Source organism: Atractosteus spatula, chromosome 3, assembly GCF_055471065.1.
Source record: "Atractosteus spatula isolate fAtrSpa1 chromosome 3, fAtrSpa1.hap1, whole genome shotgun sequence".
Classification (NCBI taxonomy): domain Eukaryota; kingdom Metazoa; phylum Chordata; class Actinopteri; order Semionotiformes; family Lepisosteidae; genus Atractosteus; species Atractosteus spatula.
The window spans coordinates 63923178-63940125 of NC_142708.1; the positions used below are offsets into that span (position 1 = coordinate 63923178).

At 40.5% G+C, this 16948-nt stretch overlaps 1 protein-coding gene across 1 annotated transcript in view; it reads left to right on the plus strand.

The window, feature by feature from the left end:
* Nucleotides 1-849: 849 nt before the first annotated feature.
* LOC148838162 (bone morphogenetic protein receptor type-1B) overlaps nt 850-16948 on the plus strand; it is a 162064-nt gene continuing 145965 nt past the window's right edge. Inside the window, exon 1 of the mRNA XM_088910857.1 lies at nt 850-1009. The gene's annotated coding sequence lies outside the window, so the exon portion shown is untranslated. The remainder of the gene's footprint in view (nt 1010-16948) is intronic.

A 16948-nucleotide genomic window follows, 5' to 3' on the forward strand; every position in this document is an offset into this window, starting at 1 on the left:
TTCAGCCAGGTGAATTTTTATTCACCATCCATTCAGCCACCCATCCACTTACTAACTGCTTTATCCAACACAGATTTGCAGGGGAGCCTGAGCTTTTCTTTTTTATTCACCTTTAGTTTTAAATTAAAATCAAACAACAACTAGCCAATAGGGAAATTCCTGAAAAATATTTTAAGGTATTTTATTGGTAATGGATATTTGTAATGAGTCTTTTGAACAAGTCATTTCTGTAACAGATGATTCACTTTTTATTGGTCTAACAAAATCAAAGCGAATTAATCTGTTTAATGGTCTGGCCAGTGCAGTTTTACTGAACCCTGCAGCATCATCTCATATCGCTGTTCAACTAGTATTTTATTCTGTCTGGTTTTCCTTGTACAGATTCAGTTACTGAGCTATTAAGACGATGAACTCAACAGGTAAGAAGGATGATCTTTACATAATGGAATGGCTTTTAATTTTCTATATATACCTGTACAGTAGAGTAATAACTCTACTCTTTAGGAGGACGACTTTGAATCACCTTCAAAGTTCCGAAGAAATACTGGAGAATTTCAATGTGTGAGTGAAAATGTTTTCCAGCAAGCCTTAAAATAAAAAAGGCGAGGACAAATGTAGATCCGTAGATTGGGAACATCCATTCCACACACGGTTACGTACAGTAGAATCCTTTGTGCCAGGCTCGTAGCAAGCAATGCCTTGCATAAAGTAGTCCAAGGGCGGCTGAATTGTGCAGTCGGTGCTGTGTGAGCTCCATACCTATCCGTGAAGCGCTGCTCCGAGCTCGGTGAGGTCACTAGTGGGTGCTGCAGACACTCGGAGAGCTAAGAAGGCGAAGACGCAGAAAGCGAGAACCGGACTGTTGACGGGGAAAGTGAAACGTTAAGAGTCCCGTACCGTAGGTTCTATCAGTATCACTATTGATTTATTGTTTGGAAAAAAACAACAACAACTGCGTATTTAGGATCGAAGAGTGCAGCCCATAGTCTGAGTCGGCCTACCGGAGAAGGTAAGAATGACAGAACAGTTAAAATTCCCAGTTACTTGGAAAGGAAAACGTGCTGTGTTCCTGCGATGAAAACAGCAGGATTTTGATTCCGTGGAGCTCACTTCAACCGAATAGTGTTTTTATTACTTAACGTTGTGTTTACTTTGTTTTTTTAACTCGTTCTCAAAAGGCGAACCAAAAGTCAGTCACGGAAATCTCATTGTACCGTTTTGATCCTACCAAAAAAGTTTAGACAAAACGCATTAGAAAAAAAAACCGATAGTATACCGCACCGAGTTTTGAAAGAAAGCCGGAGGTAAGCAATACAGATATTGTCCGGTATGTGAAAACTTTTGTTTTCTGTCTCTAGGGCTTTCTTTTTTCAGATTTTCTTCAAGGCTTGTTTAATCTAACCATTTCAGTTTTTTAGTTGTTAGCAAAGTTTATGCATTTTCGGAGAAGGCACGATGCTCTGCCATCTGCGAATGTGGAGATGAGATTATTACAACCTGCGAGTATCTCTTAATGCCCTGCAGTGCAAATCAATCGAAACACAACTTGTGAATGTTGAGAATAGACAAACAAAACGTTTTTGGCATTGTTAATTTGAAATGGATTAATGGGGAATTAAGCGTCTGTTTGAATATTAAAAGCTATTTATGAAACTGCACGAAAGAAGCGCTGCTTTGGAAAGGAGGCGCAGAAACAGTTTTTTTTAGAGAATGTTAAGCATAATTACGCCTTTGAATGTGTTCCCCACGAATTGTCTACTAAATGGCCAGCTTGGCGAAAATAAAGCAAACGACATACTGTATGGGCTGATTATAACCAGTATTTTTTTTGGTTCTTTTACACTCACAATTCTCAGTGTGACACTGCAGAATGACGTTTTTCTGTCAGAAGATTGACAAACTTTCGAATCTATATCCTGTAATCGACCATATGATTGCAAACGTGAGCAGTGGAGCAACATTTATCATGTGTGCATTCACTGGAACATTTTAACTTCCCCTTTGCTCAGGAGATTTCGATACACTTGTGTACACGCTGAACAAACGCATGTTCAATACATGTAGAAGAGATAGCATTGACAAATGGGTATAGTTTAACAAACGGGTAAACCTAATTTGTTTATACACTTTAAGGTGCCGGGTGCAAATATCGATAACTGTTAGGTATTTCATACAGCTGAAAGGACGTATCACCTTTGTACTTAAATGTGACATATTAAAACGTTTCGGTGCTTTTAAAACTTGTTTTTACAAAACGACGTCTTTTAGGTTTTAAAATCCTGAATACACTGCTAGAGAGTGTGTTCCACATTTCATAAGCAGGGGCAGGTCTGATGATTGTGGTGTGCAGTTAGTCCGTTTTTTTTTCCTTTTCGAAAGTACAGGATCTCTAGGCGAATAAATTATTCCCTGATGTTGATGAGAGGTGTCTACATGTTCTCGCACAGATAGCAAGAAAGCAGATGATTTTCCGGGGAAAAAAAGGTGACCGATCTCACCCTCAATCTTGTTAAAAATTGGATTTTTCTGAAATGACATCATGCTTGAGCAGCTGCATGTTCATTTCCGTAAAGGTGTTGTAGGTCTGATTGAAAATATAAAAATGTACTTCAGTTACAGTAAGTATTTTTTTTGCAATTTAAGCCACCAATTCAATGGTATGTTTAGCTGTCATACTGAGAATACAGTATGCAATTATTGAATGAGGGCTTAAATAGAACTGAAATACTGTATATATTACCATAAAATATTTTGTTCCTACCTAGTGTTATTAACATGCATTCTTTCTAATATTTAAGTCTTACTTTATGGGAGATAGCAGAAGAATATTTCAAGGCAGAAGTTAATTTGTATTAATAATTTAACTGTTTGGGATCTGACTCAAGTATTCAGACTCCACAAAGGCATTGGCAGTCTAAACACTGGACTTCTTCAGAATCGCCAGTGACACATAAACCAGAGGACACAAGTGAAAACTGCAGGCAAATGTGTCAGAAAACCTCCCAGGCCATGTTATTGAGGATGAGATCCTCAGGTCAGTTCCTCACTAGCAGTCTGATGGGCTAGGTGTTCCGTTTGTGATCTTTATGTTCCAATGTGGATCAGGTCCAAACAGCTGAAATCACGTCCAGCCCCGTGGTACTGAAACAGTACAGTTTTTACAAATCATTAAGCATTATACCCACTCCAACACATCCTTGACCTCCGGAGGAATGAATCTTGGATGACATACAGTATGCATTTATTGTCCTCCTGCTTGATGTACTGTACTTATGCACATCCATTCCACAGCAGATAATGAAGCAGGTATCGCTCATTGTGAGGAGGTGGCACTGCTTGTCACAGAACAGACTCGGGGACTGTCGTGTGGCAGATCCTGCAGCAGATTTAATTGGGGCATCATTACGGTAATTACCTGCTGCAGGTGACAAATATGCCCGAGGTGATGTGGTGGATTGTTTCTAGCACCATTGTCACAGCTTACCATCCACATCCATCAGCAGACGGCGTCAGACTACCCACATTCCTGAAAACACAGAGGCGTCCTCCATATCCGTTTGTGGGGTTTGTCCGTGTTTCCCAGGTTTAAGAGCAAGGGGGCTGAGAGGCGCACAAGAAGAGCAATTATGAGACATCGGAAAAAGAGGGCAAAGACCCACAAGGGTGACGAGTGGATCCTGCCCTGTTCTCTCCAGTGATCTTTCTACAGTATACCACTGCTGGAACTGGGCCCTGTAGTGACAGAGACTCGCAGTAGGGTCTCTCATTTGTGAGGGTAATTTAAATAAGCTGCTTAAAGCAAAGGAGACCCGTACTGTTCGCTGCGCTTCAGGATTCTTATTCAGTTCCTGTTTTTTTAATTAAAGTTTCAAAACGTAGCAAGAGCTGAACACACTCCAACAAAAAGCACAAATGATATGAAAGTTATGGATCTTGGAGGAGAAGCAAGGAAAAAGTGAATGGTGACTAATCAAGAAATGTTGTAAAGTTTCTGTGTGTGACCAGGCTGGCAGCCTGCGCACAAAGTAATCAAGCTGCACCTCTCTGCGTCGATACAAATTCTGCAAGTGACCGCAGCTGGGCGCAGTGCAGGGATTCTTCTTCCAACCTTGCTGAAGAGTTTGTTCAGCGGCAGTCAGACCTGCCAGTAAAAGATGTTGTGCCTGAAGGGTGAGAGTTAAGATATGAGTCGTCATTGGTTTCACAAAGCAGAGTCTGCTTACTTGTACCATCAATGTGATTTGAATGTAGAAAATTACTTGATCTTCTCTAAAAATGTCAGTAAACTCAACTAATGTTTTAAAAATAACGATTTAACATTTTTTAATCAGTGTAGCACAGCTCAGTGCAGAATGTAAAGTTTATTTTCCTCTTAAAATCAACCACAGCAACCTCTAGGGGGAAAGTGTTTTCTGTACTTGGCTTTTGTCCCCTCAATATTTTTCCAGAACTTACCCCTTGAAACAGACCTGTGTGGTGGACAATACCTGCCTGCTCTAGTTTTCTTTCTTTCATCCTGTAGTGAACTGAGGGGTTGGCTTACAGTATACCGCATAACTTCCTTTCCTTCCCTTATTTTTTACTGATAAAAATCAAAAGGTTTCTGTTCCTGGCAATTCCCTTTTCTTGTCGGCAATGTTAATTTGAGTTTTGAGTGAAAATAGGTCCTCACCACGTGTCTTAACTATTTTAGGATGCAATGTACAGTACAGTGTGCAGTATATACTATATACAGTATACTGTATATGCTGTCACTGCGAATTTTGGAATTTTTCTGTATTGCTAGGTAATTTAAGATTTTCTCATACCGTTGACAATAACCCCGTATATAGCTCCCTGGGAGGTAACTGATAGAGGATTTGGATTCGATAATAAGCCTTCAGTGGACAGCAGCTCACATCTGGCATTCGCTTACAGGAGGTGATAACTGTTCTGCTGCAGCAGCAGAACTGGTTAGTGCTGAGTCTGACATGGTACTTGCAGGACATTGTTATTTAAAAATCTTTTGTAAAAGGTGACTCTATAATACGGTTTAGTAAATTTAATTGGTAAGGGCTGTTCACTCCTGGTACTCTATGGAGGCAAAGTAGGAACTTAAAAAGTGTCAATGAATATACCGTAAGTTTATTTTTTTAAATGGTTTTGCAAGATGTTTGTTTTATCAAGTTTTAGTCATGCTTTCATCTTTGATTCGCTTTATTGAAACGGAAGAAAACTGGTTAATTAATTCAGAAATGTATGACTCAATGGCGGACCGCAGAGCACGCTGGAGCACGGCTCTTGGAAGCGGTCTCCCTGCGGTCAGCGTGTGCCACAGGGCCAGGGCTAGAGCCCCAAGTGATGTAAGATGAACTCTGACTGTTCGCACCCTCACCTCCTCCTCCTGGATCTCACCAGACCCAGCTGGCAGAGACCAGTGTACATCCAGTTGTGAGCACAGCCTTTGCAGTTGTGTGGTCAGCCACGGACCTGAATCTCTCCCCATGAAGCAGAGCAGCAAGTGAGAACGCCTGCATCTTTATTTTTGCAAAGGCTGTGCTTTCAAGAGTGTGTCTGTGCTCCCAGAATCTTACAGCATATACCCTTTCATTCACCTTTTATTTAAATATTATATTTTATTATTATATGAGACTGCAAAGATAAAGACTTTCGGAGCAGTTTTCTTAGGGTCTCTCCTCCTGCTGTTGTAATCTTACCCACCCTCTCTGAGTCTAACCCTGGGTAGATACAAGATATAACGGCCATCTGTATAGGATTGATCGCTAAGGTTTTAAAACTGTTTAATTATAATAAAACCAATAAATGTTCTGAATCATTCTTCCTGGGAGCATTAGGGAACATATTGTAACCTATGTGTTGCAAATCAAATTATCATGTTGCGTGTTTTCAGAGTAAATGTGCAGACTTCACAAAATTGAACACATGTGAACTAATACATTTTTCCCTCAAAATTAACATCTGCTGATACAGCAAACTGCTGTAAATCCGACTTGACACCTTCCAAACTCTCATCACAGCTGTTGGTTAACGAGAGTTTATAATTACAGCAGTATAGTCCAAACATGAAACAGATTTCTTTGGAACATTATGATTATGGAAATAATTGTTCCAGGTTAACTTTGCAGAAGAACCTCAGAAAAGCCCGGGTGGGTGATGAGCCAAGAGAGCATTGGGGGAGTCCATGCCACGCCTGTGTCCGAGAAAAAGCAGATGTCCAATCCCTTGTTTAAAAATGAACAAGTGTAGCCAGAAAAAAAGATTCATTTGAACACAGAAGTGAACATGACCTTTTGGCTTTGGTTTCACATGTAACACAGCCAATATTTGATAATGAGACATAGGGAAGAGATGCTGTCTTACTTGTATGTTGGTGAACATGACCTTGATATAGGCTACAGAACATTAAAATGTTATTGCTTTATTGAGGGGTATACTAAGGAAAAATATTAGTAACAGGACAAACAGTGAGACAAAGACAGAAGACATAAATGGAAACTGTATTTAGGACTGAAATGTGCACGGTAGTTTTTGAAATCTTTGAGTCTTTCAGTGGCCTTGATGTTTAAATGGTTAAATGATGGAGTTCAGAACATTTTGCTTGCGGCAGTGCTGTTTCAAGTGCTGGACGGGTGCTGTGCCTGACATTGCTGTCACAGTGAGTGTCTTGACACTTTACTCTTTCAGAGCTTTATGGCAGAGCAGCATCTTATCAGAACTGATGTTGTCTGAATGATGGAGTTAGGCTCTCTGTGCAGTGGTGCCCCTACAGGGATGAGTGCGAATCTGAGAATTGCCTTGATGGGTCGTGTTTTCCACTATAACCTTGTTCACTCACATGCATTTTTATAATTGGTAAGTCAAAGCAACACATAGGAAAGCTCAATGGTATTTTGGGAAATATACCGAGAATTTGATATGTTAAAGCAGTGTAAAACTGTTGCTGCTGGAAAACTAAAATGCATTAAGTTGTTCAATAAAAGCATGCATTAGTTCTGCAGATGGAATTGATTTTTTTTAAGATTGCTGGGTATATGATATTTGAAACTCTAACCTTAGCACTCCTGGTAAACTCAGAGAGGAAGCTTGGAACCTCACTCCTCATTGCTGCCTCTCAGAACAGATAAATCATATTTTCCTCATCGGCTCATAATTTAGGATGCAGTCCATCTTAATCAGTGGCAGTCTATAACCCGGAAAAGTACTGTGTTGCATATAGCAGGGCTGTCCAGTCCTGGAGGGGTTGTGTGTCCGCATATTCTCCACTTCTTCATAAAGCTACGGCACCAGAAGAACTGAGAGAAGTTGCTCAATGTGTTCAGTTATAGTAAATCAGTAATCGTCTTGTTTAGCTTGTAAAGAACTGAACTGGAGTAAAAACTCACAGACACACCTGCCTTCCAGCACCAGGACTGGATACTTCTGGCATATACTGTACAGTAGTACATCCCATGCCACAGTATTGTAAAACAAATTAATTCAGCAAAATGAGTTTGTGATTTCTGAATGAGGTGTGCATACACACTGGTGCCTTTATCTGCAAAGATCTGCCTGCAGAACCCTTTTGCATTTTAGTAAATTTTAGTATTGTTATGCATTTTGCCCTTTCCATAACAATATGAGTAGCAACTCAATTCTTTCAGTCTCCATCCCATTACATTCAGAACAACCTTCACTAATAATTATGTTTTAAACTGCACCTTAATCCAGCCCTTGTCACTCTGTCAGTTTTTCCTGGGCCTTAGATTGGGCCCTTCCATTTATGTTTTTATAAGAGGAAATTCACATTTTATTCTCTGACATTTTCCGTTCACACAGCATTAGGAAACCTGACAAGAGCTTCATCAGGTTACCTTTTTAATCAGTCAGTTTTTTTCCACCTAATGAATCATTCAGAATAGTTTAAAGTCCTTTAACACATGTCAAAGTATCATTTACCTTTTTATAGGACAGAAAAAAGCACCTACTGAACTAAAGGAACAAGGAATTATTCTAATTATTATAACATTATTTTTTCATGTAGGATTGCCACTTATGTTTTTGCGGCCCGGGTTTTTAATTGACAGTCTTTAATCAACTCAACTCACCTGTCCTGATGGGTGCGGTCAGGCCACTTGCTTTTCTGTGTTCTGTGGTGTAATAGCCCTTAAAGTGAAGGGTAGGAGAGTTTCTAGCGGCAGCACTGCAAGATTGCACGACCTGTCTAGTCATAGGCTGAGCCAGTTGTGCTAACACAGTGACGTACTGCAAGGTCCGTAGCCTGGATCTGAAACAGCAGGCTGTGGTGTATAAGGCAAAGCCTCTGTTCTTTAAAGCACCTTTACTGATCGAGTCACTAAAAGTGGAGTCTTCATCCCAGGTCCTAGAGAGAAGTATCCTAAAGTAGGTTAGGCTACGTAACCTATTCCTGAAGTTTTGTAATACTTGCCCTGTAGCCCTTTAATTAATTAAGCAAATAGTTTGTTCCTTCAGGAACCAAAATTGTGGTCCCAAATGATCTCTAAATTACTGGATTTAAAAAAAAACACCTTATTAAATTGTTCCAGGCCTTTAGAAATTGGGGATTTATTGGTTACCCATAAATGTGCAGGATTGGGACTCAACAAGAACTGGTTGGAGACCCTGATACTAAGGAAAAAATTAATTCAAAAGTGTGTCCTGTGTGATTCCATGTTATTCTTTATCTCACAGCAGTGTCTCTCTCCTGGCACTGAAGAGCCAACATCCAAAATCCCTGCAGCTTTTATGGGGAATTTTAAACTTCTCAATGGCTGAAGACCTGGAAAACAGGGCAGTTTAGATCAATCACGTCCATAATTGAATTGCGCATGTCATCGAGAGCTATGGGGATGCCAGAAATCTCTGTGTATCTCCAGCACTAGGAGTGAGAATCACTGGTTTAGATTTTGCTTTTTTGCTGCGACAAGCTGTAAATCCTACCTCCACTGATGCTTGTTAAATGATTTGAGAAAATCTGTGAGTCAGGCAGGAAGACATGTACAGTATATCAGTGACAGATCCAGACTGTTATGTAGCAATCTAGTGGGGAGCCTCATGTGTGGATCTTACATTCTCATCCCCTGTGTATTTACACCAGTAACAACTAACAACACAACTTATACTGATTAAAAATCAATGACCAATCCATGAATGAATTTTGTCAGTGAAGTTCTGGTAATGCACATTCTTTTAACATGTTTGGTCTATATAAAGCAGATTCAGCAGAAACTGCATTGTCTCAAAAATCCAGAACAGGTGTGCTCTAAATGTATGCACACTAGCACATACTGTAAGCTATGAAGTCACACATGTACTGTATAATGGTTAAATCAAATAAAGCTGTGGCCTTCATTTACACACAGTATAGATTTATCAGAAACATTTTCATCAGCTACAGTCTGGCTTTGTGATGTCTTGTTCTCCCTGTTAAAAGTCTTTATTGTGCCTAGGTTGCTCTTTTCATCTTTGTAGAACAGAAAAAAGCTCTGTGTCTGGGTAAAACTGGAAGATGTTCACTCTTTAAAAGAAGGTTCAGCATGTTCTTCAGCCTATAGAGTAGCCAGTTAACCAGAGAAAAACATGAGTGTAAACTTGTCTGGAGCTGTAAGCCTGTGGTGAATTGTCTGATTGGAGAGAACAGTCTGAACTGTGCGAGCTTTCATTTGGAGAGCGGTGTGTTAATGCCCCACCGAGCTGAGTGAAAGTCCTGTTGCTTGCAGGCACTGCTTTGCTGCTCCCAACACCCTGTTAAAATCTACAAAGGCTGCCTTTTAGAGCTTCAGCCCCAACAATGATGGGCTGTTTAACTTGTGTGTGTTTTGTCTTAGCCCTTGTAGAAATGTAATTTATTTGTAGTTAGTGTGGTTTTTGTGTCTCTGGGTTTCAAGTATGTCACCTCATCCTGCTTAGAATCAGTTTCCTCAACAAAATTATGGAAGCTCTTGTGATAGCATAACCTTCTATACATTTTCTATTTAACAATATGTTTTAGAACAATGTAAATGATTAGTTGTTGGGGGCACTCACATAATTGGTAGAGTTTACCTAAAGTAAACCTTTCCTCCTGTTGTCTTTACTTATGCTTCAGGCAATAATGAGTTTTAAGCAGGAACTGAGCCAAAGCAAGAATCAAGTCAAAACAAAGGACAGTGTTTGACATAAACTTTGTTCAAGGTTCATTGTCCCTTTCCCTCCTGTTCATTCAAAAGGATGTGCGGTGCCTTCGATTTCTTCAATATCTTACTCCTATAATTAACACTGATTTAACTAAGACATGTTCAAACTGTTTTGGTTGTTATTTGTCTCAAAACTTTGATTTTTTTCTGATTACAAAATCTCTAATTTAGATGTGAATTGGATCTGAATGCTTAATTGTACTGGGGCAGTGTGAGCTCTCTCTGGTCAGTGTTGTCAGTGGTTAGTGGTTAGGACAGCTATTTCCCCAATTTTGCTATAACCTGTTTCACATACAGTAAGACTAAGATCTGTCTCAGCTGGGGGATTTTCCTAAAAGTCAATTGCCATCAGGAAAACTGAGTTAAAAATCAAGACGCTACATTTCAGGAAATTAGTCTGTTTCTGGCTTTGACCTGAACTATTAATAGTAGTTCTGACTTGGATTACTACTCTAAATAAATTTATAAACCATGGTTTCAGGGACTCATTAAGTTGCCCCTGGTTGCCTAGAGAGTTTCAGGGATCTGCTTGAGACCTTGATAGTTAGTGCCCTTGAGTTTTGTGAGCAGCATGGACCCCATGGAACAGCAGGTGGTGTTTGTGTTGTAGGGAACGTTTGTGTTTGCTTTGGGTTAGAAGGAAATTTCCTGCTTGAGATTTTGGTGGATCCACAGCTCTGAGTCTAATGCATACTACTGTACTGTATATTTCAAACCTGAATTAAGGCAGAGAAGAATTGTGTTTTGAGTAGTAAGCTTTATTAGGGAAACGTGCCTGGCTGAGGAGACTGACAATCTGTCTGTAAGGAGGTCAGACCTCTCTTTTAATCTGGGATGAACCAGAGAGTTGCAGCTAGGGTGAAAAGGGGTGGGGGGAGGGAAATGAGTTGGCAAGATGTGTAACATTTATACATAATGTAGGAAGGCGGAAGTGGCCAAGATTAGGTTTTGACCTGCTCACAGACATCTGTTTAAAAGCCTGTTACTTAGCATTCCTTCAGTTTTGCACTATTGCTCATTATTGAGAGTATTGCTCTTAAATGCTCTTCAAAGACACAGCCTTCTTCCATTCAACTACAGTACATCGTCTCCCATAGCTCTGATGAAGCCTGCAGTGTTTTAGAGGTGTGTTTACAGTTTGAGGGCAGCAGCAGATTCAGATTGAATTAAACCAGAATGGTCTGCAGTCAATCTAGAGTCACAAAGAACGATGCAGTGCCATACCTTTGTGCCTTTAACAGGAAATTAGACTGTAATTCACTGTGATCTAAATCCAGTCTTTCCATTGTATGCTTTATTTGGAAGTGGAATAGACTTGGATGTTGTTTTCATGTGTTTGTGTGACCAGACAGCATGGTCATAAAGCAGTGAGGACCGGAATCGGTTAAGCAAAGTATTCACTGTAGGGCAGGGGACTGAAGTTACAGATACCAGCAAGTTGGCTGTTGCTGTTTTCTGCTGTTCACAGCTAAGTGGATATCCTTGTATTGCAAAAGCTGAAAGGATAATCATGTGACTTGTGCAAGATGGATGAGTTGGGAAGGTGTTTGTGATTTTGTTTGTCTCACTTAAATGTTTCCATTCTTTTTTAGCCCACTTGTCCCGAAAATAGCAAATTCTACAGTGTTTAAGCAAATTAGAAGTCGTTTATTAGTAGCTGGAAGAAACAAGCAGTTTGCACTAGAGCAAATATAAAATTTGAAAACCGTCCAGTGGGGCCTCTGCTTCTCTGCTACTACTCTAACTTAGGAAAGTGACAAGAAGCACAAAAGACTTCAGGCCCCTGGTGTTCCACAGTATTTACTCTGAATAAAATAGCCATTGTACATGTGTCAGTGTTAGCAAAGATGTGTACTCTGTGAGTCAGCACCATTAATGCTTCTGTGCTTTTTTTCATGGCTTTATTCTACTGTCATAGTTTTTTAAATGGGTGTTTTGGGAACTGAGCAAAGATAAGGTGAATAAACAGATACAGTTAGTTAATTTCTGTTTTATTCATATTATTTCAACAATGTATCATTCAGTCACTTCTCCTTACTCATTAACCGAGTCTGCCTTTTGCAAGTAAGTGTGATGGTTCTGGAAAGGTGTTTCACTCATGTTCACAAGGTCAATAATGAACCACGAATGATAGGAGCTGAACAACTTGGTTACATCTGCTTCTTCTCTAATGTCAGCTTACAGTAATTTAGCAATTACGCGTCAGTTGGATTGATTAATAAAGCCATTGTTCACCAGCCTGAGCATATCCTGCATGTCCATTTGATTGTTTCCTCATGTGTCTCCTTTCTGGCCTGCGTATTTATCCTCACAGAAAGCAAAGGAGGAGGAAGAACCAGCTGCGGTGGTGGGGCTTCTACATACAACCGCTATTTTCTTGCATTGCCCCTGCGGTCCTTAAGTTTTCCCAAATGTCAGCTTAGGAGCCTTCTCCCTTTCAACCCTGGAAGATTGTAGAAATTATCCCACTGCCTTCAAGGTTGCTCACTTTACCCCAAGGACACGTCTACCAGACATAATTACATATGGACCACTTCTTCGGTATTAGGTGAACCTTTAACCTGCGCTTCCTCTCTGATAATTACAGGAAATGAAAGTAGCCAATGAAAAAACAGGTCCTCCACGCTCGTTAATGAAAACAGTAGTGCCACTGTTACTGGGGCTTGTTTGGAAAGCGGTGTAGGTACTGCAGGTTACATCGTGGGACAAGCTGCCTGTTGGATTCTAGAGCTCTAGTCCTGCAGATGACTTTGCTGTCTGATAGGTTTTCAGTGGAAAATTAACAGGCAGGCACAAGTGATCTACAGTATCAATATTTGTTAAGTAACAAGGAAAATATGTTAAAATATTTTCTAAATGGCTTTGGATAAAACATTTCTTATAAAGTAGTCTAAATGGTTTTTGCAGTTTAAGCCTTGTAAGTGTTTTTTAGGAGTTAAGAGTTAAGTTAAGGTGTCCTGGTATTCCACACGTGCAGCTGGGGACACATGGGCCCCCGTGTTTTCAGGCACTGGCTGATCCCAGGAGACTGAGCTCACACAGGATAAGAGCCACATTTTCATTTGAGTACAGCATCAAGCGTCTCTGAACTGGGGCAGAGCAAACTTCAAAGATAGGGTGCAAAATATCACTCTCTTGTGCAACTGTCCGCTTCAGAACAGTGTGAAAATGTATGTGTGTTTGAGTGTTTCTGACCTGGCGCTGGGCCGTGTGGGACTATTCTGTCAATATTTGCCTGTTTTTTTAATAAGCCCCTTTTAAACAAGGGTAAAGTTTGTGAAGCAACTGTTTCAATGTAAGTTAAATAAGATTTAGGTAATTCTAAATAGCAATGTTTGTATGTATAGAAACTGGAGAAAAAAGATCATAATATGATGCAGTAAACCCTGGCCTATAGACCTGCTTATATTTTTGACTGTGGCTCTTAAAACATTTAGATATGGCAGTACATGCCAGGCTAAAATAACTCAGTTATACTTTGTCCAGATTGCATAATTACCATTACAGTGTGGTTTTTATTTCTAATGAACTGAGTTTGAAAAACACTGAAATGCAGGCCTGAATGGGTGTTGTGCTTTTATTAGTAGTTCTGTTTTGCAGTTTCAGTCTGGGAGAACAAACCAGTTACTGCACCAGGGACTGTGAAATGTGTGCTCAGTCCCCATGGGATCATAGGGGCTCTTTGTTTTTGTTTTTTTGTGACTACCTCCCCTTCCTTTAAACGGTAGTTTCCTGTAGTCACAGAGTCTTCACTAGAACTAGTGAAAATCATTCATCGCCCTCTGGAGTTCAGAGTGACATTTTATTACATTGACATGACTTGAACACCAGGCAAGGTTAGCAGCGGAGTGTGTTATGGGCCAAGAATGTAACATTTAATATTAACATTTGTAAATTTGTTCGCAAAAGCATGTAGTCCTATATGGCAGAGACTACATTTCCCAGAAGGCAAGTGGATAGACTATGGCTAATTAGCTAAAACCTTGGGTTATGAGGTACAGTTGTTTTTGATATAACAGGATGTGACAAACACATTTCTGGATCTTTGCTGATTGTTTATCATGTGAAATGACCACTTTTGAGGAGGTGAGTGTGGAGATGTAGACGTCACTGTGTCTGGTGTGTGTTCAAGTTGTGTGAATGGGGTGTGTGTAAGACGAGGTGACTATGTGAGTGGGATGTGCGTATGGAAGTGTAGAAGGCACTGTGTCTGGTGTTTTGGGGAGAGCACTGTGTGTATGGAGATGTGAAAAGTCTTGTGTCTGGTATGTGTGAGTGGGTGTGTGTGTCGATAGGCCATGTGTTGACTGTGTATAATGTCAAAGAAGAAAAGACATAAGGCACTGCTTTGCATCACAGTCTAAAAAAAAAAACAAGGAAAATCCTTCTGTTTTATGGGGTTCTTATTTTACCAAAGAAGAGAGAGGCATTGAGAGAATTTTTTTAAGGATCTCACCTCGAACTCAAGCCCAGAGCAAGGCCTGTACTCTCTATACAGTACTTTCCAAAATAATGCAAGATGTTTAAGGACACATCCTTCTAATTGGAAATGGCTTCTGGTGGGCCGGGGAAGTAAACGGTTTTGTACAGTATGTGTGGACTTTCTCTGGGTGCACCAGTTTCCTCCCAAAGTCCAGAGACATACTGGTTTGGATGCAGTGTGCTGGCATCCCATCTGCTGTGTAGTCTAACCCTGCCCTGGGGTGTAGACTGACCCTGCCAGGGTTGTAGACCTACTCTGCCCTGGGGTATAGTCTACCCTGCCCTGTGGTATTGACTGACCCTGCCCTGGGGTGTTGACTGACCCTGCCAGGGTTGTAGACCTACTCTGCCCTGGGGTATTGACTGACCCTGCCCTGGGGTGTAGACTGACCCTGCCCTGGGGTGTAGACTGACCCTGCCCTGGGGTGTAGACTGACCCTGCCGGGGTTGTAGACCCACTCTGCCTTGGGTTGCAGTCTGGCCTTGCGCTAGGGTAGTTCATCCTTATCCTTGGGTGTAGTTCAGTTTTGTTCCTAAGCTTCCAGGATGGGATATGAGTTGGTGTGACTCTTACTAGGAATAACTGACTTTTTGAAGGATGAGTGGATGTTTGGTAAACCAAAATACACAAGATGGTAAGGAAAACAAATTTAAAGACTTGTTTACATATTTTTTACCAAATGTAAAACAATTTTTAACACACCTAATAAATAATCACTTGTATAAAAGTTTGAAAAATAAACTGCAGGATAAGCAATTTAAAATAAGCTCAGTTCATCAACTGACTGCACTGTGCTCCAACCCAGTAACAGGAACTGAAGGATGGTGTCAGTCTGGAGTTGGGTAGCTCCACACTCTCCTCCTCTCTTGCCTCAGCGCTGCTGTGCTTCTGTCCCTCCCCTCTGACAGACAGCAATTAGGGCAGCTGGCCCCCTGTCCAGCAACAAATTACAGGTCCTGGGAAAGGATATGCAGTGCTGTGTCTTCAGTGAATCCAGGATGCAGGGTTGTGATTTACAGATGCAGCAGCAGAGAATTGTCCTCTTTCAGATCCTTTCACTGAATATGTGTGCAATGTGACTTTCAAGTTATGTGAGGCAGTATAGTATGTAAATTTGTCCTGTTTCAGGCAGACGTGTGAGTGCTACTGTTGAATCCTGAGGCTGATCTGGGTTGCTTGACATGAAATCAGTTCCTCCTGCATGCTGCAGTGGAGAGGTCAGAGCAATGCAGGTTTTGCTTGGAGAAACCTATCGGTTTAAGTTGATAGGATCCACAGTTGTCTTAAAGAGGAACATGAAAGCTATTTCTTTCAGTTGGTGAAAATACTCCATGTCTATTTTTATTATCAGGGTTTAATATGAGGTTTGAAACTGGTAAATAATAGCAGGGTGTTGAAGGGAAGTTGTCCGGTATTATATAGGGTTTTCATCAAAGAGGAGAAAGTTAAACCTGGGGATTAGGGTGAACATTTTTTTCTTTATATCTACATTATTTACAGTAACCTATAAATGTAAAGTGTGTAATAGTACTAAGGTGTTAGGTTTGAAACTAGGTGAGGTTTTAATTTTTTAAATTAAAGTTAAATGGAAACGATGAAATTCAGTTGGGATTCATACTGTATATTTCGTGTCATAATTTAATTTGATATAAGATTTGCATCTTTATGTAGTAAAGTACTGAGTGTCCATGTGTCTTTTCTCTTCTTGTCTGTTGGGAGTCTGTGTGTTTTTCAGCAAATGAATGGCTGGGGTTTCACAGATCAGACCTGTGACTGTGAAAGTTGTGATAGGTCTTCATAAATATTTACAGCCTAAGCCACAGGCAGTTTCGCTAGCACTGGAGAAGGGAGAGAAGAGAGGAAGCGAAGCGGATTTCTTTCCTTGCTGAGATCCACATGCCAGGAGTGCCGTGAACACTGTAGGGAGTGGTACTCTCTTTCTCTCTCTCTCAAGAAACTAGGCTTTACTGCCATGCACCACAATCTGATCAAAATGAACATTTTTAGTGGACTTACAGTATTTTGACATTTTTTTTCACTAGCTCTTTCACGAGTCAAATTACAGTGCAGGAGCTATGTTGCGATCCATCCTGCCTGCACCTCTAATTCAAAATTTCTAGCTGGTAGTAGATTCGATTGTCCCTTCATGATCAAATTTACCCCACAGTCAGGCTCTGCTGGTCCTCTTTTGCAGCTCCTGCATCTTCTACTCCTTCTCTCCTTAGAATCAACCAACCTGCTTATTAAAATAAGGGTTTCTTTGATACTGATACTACCAGAATAGGCGCAGAAT